Raw genomic sequence first — 7,133 nt, forward strand, 5'->3', positions numbered from 1 at the left:
TGTCAGCTTTCATTAGGTATTGTCAGGTAACATCTTGCTCAGTGATAGATTGAGACTGAAGTAGTGTTAGGCTAACATTCAGTTATACCATGGTTCTAAAGAAGCAGTGCATTATATTCTTTTTAATTTTTTAATCTGTTTTTCAGTTTTATTGAGATGTAATTGACATATCCAAATGTTTTTTAAGTAAACTCTACATTCAGCATGGGGCTTGAACTCATGACTCTGAGATTAGAAGTTGCATGCTGTACTGACTGAGCCAGCTGGGCACCCCTATATTCTTCTTTAAATTCGCAAGACTAAACATGTAAAATGGTTAATAGGATGCAAGAAATTTTTCTCTATGTATTTTAATCCTTTCATTTTGACATTGTTGGTATTGCATTTGGTTTTACCATCTTCTAAAATTTGTCAAGATCAGAAGAAAAGTTTTCTGGAAAATCTCATTCTAGTAATCATTACTGAACCTTTCTGCTTTTAGCCAAGTTGCTTCTTGGTCTGTCCCCCCAAGATAGAAAAAGGCGAAGAGAACTTCTTCCTAAGGAAAACTGCCCAAGAATGAACAAGATGAGGGTGGTGGTTAGGAAGTGGGAGAGGATTGAGGGCTGTGAGGCAATCATTTTTTTTTCTTCCAACAGGATTTGAATGGTCAGAGCCCCTTCATTATCAACTTTTCTCCTTTAGTCTAACATAAACTATTCTTACTGAGATTGATTTTCTCTTTCTTGCTTCACTTCATCAAACTTCCTGGTGAGGAGCCATGGAATAATTCAGGACATTCTTTCTAATCAGCATGGCTAGACCCTTGTTTCCTTGCCTGGGTGAGGAAGGGCCTGCCATATCTATTTTTTTCTGGGCATAGGATGGCTTGTGATTTTTGTGATGTACTTGTTGCCTGATATTTCAAGAGTTACTCTAAATTTGGCTTGGGAATCTCTTGGGCTGGGCAAGGCCAGGCTAAAAGAGGCTTTTGTACTCCTTGGAGAAGAGTAGCTCATAATGGCTCCTTATTATCTGGGGGAAAGACAAAATCCACAACTCTGCCTCTGGCCCCAGCAGAGCCTTTTTACCCCCTAATTAATATTTAATTTGGCAAAAATGTTTGCTATGTGCCAGATACCGAGGAATAGCCAAGTGGAATTCTTAGGTAAATATCCTCTACCAGGAAGGGCATTGGAAAGATTGAAAAAGATTGAAAGCAATCTTTTTTTTTTTCCAAAAATTAGTATATTTTTAAAAGAATTATTGTGTTTTCTTAGATTTCAAAAATAACCAGATATAAACCTTTCAAATGATGTGAAAGCATACAAAACAAAACATGAAAGTCCTCCTTAACCCCTGTGTCATCCTCAATGGTTTCCTTTGCATTTTTCCAATTCCCTTTCTATGTATTTACATACACATGTATATATAAAACTATCTGATTTTTTTTACTTTGTGTCTAATAAAACTTTCTACAATGTGAAAAAATGTTCTAAATCTTTCCTAACCAATATGGTAACTGTTAACTACATGTGGATATTGAGTACTTGAAATGTAACTAAAGTGAGTGAAGAACTGAGTTTTTAATTTTAAATTGTATTAATTAGATAATTTTTAATTTTATTAGCTGCATGTGGCCATTGACTATTGTATTGGAAAATGTAAACACAAGTAGCAGGAATCAGGAACTCATACAAGAAAGTAGCAACACGGCCACCTGGGTAGCTCAGTTGGTTGGGCATCCAACTTCAGCTCAGGTCATGATCTTATGGTCTGTGAGTTCCAGCCCCGCGTTGGTCTCTGTGCTGACAGTTCAGAGCCTGGAATCTGCTTCAGATTCTGTGTCTCCCTCTCTGCCCCACCCCTGCTCACACTCTGTCTCTCTCTGTCTCAAAAATAAATAAACATTAAACAAATAATAAGAAAAGAAAAGAAAAAGAAAATACCAACAGTGTGAGAAATGTATCTATGCGATCTTGGCTACCAGAGTTTTCCAGGAGATGCATCATCTTATTTAATCTTCAGTTCTTTTATCTGTTAATTATAGAACCTATTAACAGCAGCAGCTGCAATAGCTCAAACATCACCACCACCAATCAGGGAATGCAGATGCTGGTGACTTAGGTTCTAATCTCAACTCTGCAACACTCTCAGAGGGCAGTTCCCCAAACCCTGTGTGCTTCAGGTGTTTACTTTGTCCAAACAAGATAATAACAATTCTTCCTACAGGGTTCCTGTGATAATTAATTAGAAACACCTACTAAATCTCTTGCATACCTAAGATATATAGATCCACCCACCTGAAAGTGTTTTTTTAAGGATCACCCACCTATAAAGAAGACAGTTTATTTGATATACTGGGATTGTCCTGACTTTAGTGTAAATTTCATGAGATATCCATATTTTTTTTTTACTGGGCTATCTCTTCTACTTAACATCACTCCCAATGACATGCTGTCATGTAACATTTGAGGTAAAAAAATATTGTAAGCATATCTCCTTGAGATTCAGCTGGGGCTGCTTTTGTATTCTTGATTCTCCCTTCATTTTCTTAGTTCAGAAAGAAATGTAGGCAGTTCTGACTTACGTGGTTTGTGAACCTTGTCACAGTTTGATTGGAATAATGTATTTTTGAGACACATTTGAAATGCATGCCTGTGACATACTCCATTGCATGGTTGTTTCTCTAAGATCTACTGGAAATGTCAGTCTGTTTAAAGGGAGTTGTTAAATGTTAATATAAGAATGTTTATAAAGCTCTTCCAGAAAATAATACTGTAAATCATAACACCAAACCAAATGGTTAATAATTAGCTACTGTTGGGGCGCCTGGGTGGCTCAGTCCATTAAGCGTCCGACTTCGACTCAGGTCATGATCTCACGGTTCCTGGGTTCTCCTGGGTTCGAGCCCTGTGTCGGGCTCTGTGCTGACAGCTAGCTCAGTGCCTGGAGCCTGTTTCAGATTCTGTATCTCCCTCTTTCTCTGACCCTCCCCTGCTCATGCTGTCTCTCTTTCTCAGAAATAAATAAAAACATAAAAAAATCTTTTAAAAAATAATTAGCTACTGTTAACTCAGGCTAATTGTGGGAGAAACCAGTCTGAACTGGTGGTGAAATCTAAACAGTAGAATATGTGAAAAGGAATGCTTGGTAGTTGGTGATGAATAAGAATCATGCTGGGCCTGCTTTAATGAAAGATAAGATTCATTTGTAATTGTAATCACTCTAATAATGGGATGGAGTTAAAGTATTTGAAAGCACAGTTTGGTCTATTAAGTACTTTGAATATTCTTCCAGGATTCCTGTTTATACATTAATTTGCTTAGCAAAGCCTTTCTTCATTGATAATGCAAGGTCAATTTAAGCCTAGCCTACTCTCAAATGATCTCCAAACTTGAGTTTTCTTGAAGTCCACATTAATGAGGACTTATTACAATAATAAATCTAGAAAGATCGAAACCTAGAGAAGGCTATAGGTTGTGCTGTCTTTTATTTTACTTAATTGCTTTGTTTTTTTCCTACTATAAATTTCACCTTTAGTGCCACGTTACATATGATGTTGGAATTAGAAATCTGCAAACACCAGAACTAAATGTGTATTTTAAAATAGAGACTGACTTATCAGTGCCAGTTAATGTTCAATGAGTATAACATCAGTAAAGGAAGTAGATAATACAAAAATATTAATTTTTATTGCCAATCTTAAATTCTGCTTTAGGGTGAAGAAAAACCTTAATATTATGGCTCAAGAGTCAAGTGACACTAGATTAGCATTGTTGTATATTAATAATGAAAATAGTTGAGCCCAATTGGTGTCACTTAAAGTTTTAGTGCATCGGGGATATGGCCTTACAAATTAAATAGTCTGAATACCAGATAAAGAGTCTAGGGAAATAATTCTTATTAAAAAGTTAAAACCTTCACTTTTCTTCTAAAGGAAAATTTATCATTGGTATAGAATTACATACCATTTGCTCTGCAGCATGAAAAAGATGGAACATTGCAGACTATAAAAGTGTAATAAAGGAGCCACTAAAATTGATTTTCATTTAAGTAGATAACCAGTGTTTTCTTCCTTAAATGGTAACAGTATTCTGTACTTCTCCAAACTATTTTCAGCCATGATACTTTTTCTACATGCACGATTAGACACAACCCCATATGAGGATGCTTGAATGTCTCTTGTTACTCCCATCCTCAATTCCAAAACCTTTTTCAGCTTAGCAAGAAAAGTGCAAACCTATAAAAATTAATGTACAAAAATCTCCAACAAGTGTAAAGATAAACCAAATTGTACGGTAGGTGAAGAGGGTCCCCACTGTTCTTACTCTCTGCATCCTTCAATCCTACCCAACCCTAATATATCCAGTGGGCTTCATCCTAACCCAAGATTTTCTAGTGCAATGCACCAGACAAACCTGAACTCCCCTTCACCACCTCTTTTTCTATCCTCGACTAACTCCGCAAAGCTTACTTGTTCTGAGGGGTTTTACCAGACCCCTGCTGTCAAGAGTGTTATTATTAGTAGTAATAGTAATAAGAAGAATCATAATGTAACAATGAAAGCAATAGCCAGTGTTGAGTACACTGTTTTATTGTGCTCCAGGCACTCTTTAAGTATTTTACATCCAGTACTTAATTTAATCCTCACTTTTACAGATGATGAAATTGAGGGTTGGAAAGATTAAATGACTTGTATAAGGTACCACAGTGAGTAAGAGGACTCACTCTTGTTTGTTTATTTCCAAGGGTCCAATCTCCTAACCACTTCTAGTGTATATTGCCTTCTAAGTTTTAGGAAAAGCAATAAGAATTAATATCCCAGGAAGTGTTTTGAAAAAGCCATTAATGGTTGTTATCTCTTAACTATTTATAGTTCATTGTCAGATTTTGCTGCATTCTGTCTTATTAAAAAAGTAGAGGGAGGGAAGAGAGTAAGGTGAAGAAAAGAAGATAAGGAGGAAAAAGAGGAATAATTAACTCTCAACCTTGAGTGGACAGTTTGCTTTAGTTGAACACATAAATGGCTAACTTCTATACCTCTCATTCTCCTTGGTGAAGTGCAGGCCACCCAAAGCTGAGTTGATACAGTGAAAATGGTGTAAATGTTTCCCATCTCCTTCTCTGTCCTTGTACAAATTCCTGGCCCAATCATATGTCGCCAGGGTAGCAGGATTGGTTTTATTCAACACAAGTTATAGCAAGTGATGTGAGAAAGAACTTCCGGGCACTTTCCTTAAAGGGTCTATAAATACAGGCATGGCAGGCCCCTGAGGTTACCCCGACTTCTCCTAGAGCCTAGCAAGTACAAATCTGTATGATTTTTCCTAGGGCTAAATCAATTGTTGGACAATATAAAAACTGGGGACAACCTCCAGATGAGAAGAATTGGCCTTGTCTCAGTTATGAAAGTTCCTCCAACCCCAACACTATCTCCTGAAATATTTGTTGCTACACTTTTGTTTCTATCCTACTTCTAAAACCACTACTCTCTCCTGGGTACACTCTGGGACCTTATTGGTTTTAAATCCCACTCCTAATTAGCCATGCATGATTCTGGCTCTCTGAGTATAAAAATCCTTTTGTTTTCTTTAATGTGACCCATAAGAGCTCGGTATCCAGCTGGCCCTAGATACTTAGGGGAACTGTTGAGCACTGTTTTTAGTGGCAATTGCCTTTGCTAGTTGAAAGGCCTGTTATGCTCCCCAACTGTGTTTGTGTGTTACTTATATAAATTAGCTCCTTTTGGAACTGCAGGCGATTTTAAGATAAAAACTATTACTTTGGTAAAAGCATAAGTAAGAGCCATACCTTCTGAAACTAACCTGAAGTGCATATTCTTGCATCTGTTTCCTGACCGGACTCTAGCTTTCTTCTTCGACTGAAACAGCCATTCACCAGAGATGTCCTGGAGGTCATTGCAAAGAAACTGTGTTCTCAAAAGTGCCCCTGGCAGTGATTCTCCCATGAGTGGTCTTTGATGTTGACAATTTCTGGGTCATCTAATTTTGATCCGTTTCTGTTTCTAATTCACTAGGCATGATCCCTGACAAACTGCATACATACAGGATTGGCCTTAGAATAGGAAAAATGAAGTTATTTGACAGTAGATGTTAGGGTGACCAATCATTCTGTTTTGCCTAGGATTGTTACAGGTTTAGCAATGAAAATCTTATGTCAAGGGAAACCATTAGTCCAAAAGAATCAAAGGCTATTGGTCATTCCACTTGACCTATCTTAGGCCATATAGTACATTAGACAGAACACTAGTATTTAAAAATCCAAACTCAAGTCCTACCAGTATTACTTATTATATTTAACCATATATTCTTCTGTTTTTCCATAACGATTTAAAAACTTTTAATTCTATATTTTGACAGTTATTTGTTTAGTGGTTACCTCTTTCACTAGAGAGTAAACACCATGAGTGCTAGTGTCATATTTTCTTTATACCCCATTACACCTCCAACACTTAGCATAATGCCCATATGAAGTAAGCACTCAACACACCCCTATTGCATGAATAAATGAAGTCACTTAATTATGCTAGCTCTCTATTTCCTCACCCATAATAAAGATATTAATTACTTATTTCCAAGAATTATTGTGAAGATTTAAGAATGTATATGTGTGAAAGAGGAACATATATATTTCATAAGCAATACAAAAAAGCTTATTGATGAGATGATTATGATACGTGCTTGACAATAATACTTGCTTTTTATTGAGGAATGTGCTGAATTATAGGACATTTTAATTTTTTATTTTGTTTCATCCTTATAATTCGTCCTCAAATAGGTAGTTAGATATTATCCCCATGTTAGACATGAGTAAACTAAGGTTGCAAAGAATAAGGGTCAACTACAAAGTTAGAGGGCACAGCCGTTAAGACTATCCTCACTTTTGACACCAACTACAAATTTGTATGACTCCTAAAACCACCTTCATGTAAGATGATTCACTAGACAGACTCACAAAACTTACTGAAAGCTATTGCATTCACAATTATGGTTTATTACAGAGAAAGGGTTCAGATTAAAATGAGCCAAGTGAGAAGAACTTAGGGTGGAATCCAAGAGAAGTACCAAATGTGGAATTTCTATTATCTCCCTGTGGAGTCAGGATACATTACCCTCCGAGCATGGATGTAT

This window comes from Hyaena hyaena, unplaced genomic scaffold, assembly GCF_003009895.1.
Source record: "Hyaena hyaena isolate Hyena2069 unplaced genomic scaffold, ASM300989v1 scaffold_576, whole genome shotgun sequence".
NCBI lineage: Eukaryota > Metazoa > Chordata > Mammalia > Carnivora > Hyaenidae > Hyaena > Hyaena hyaena.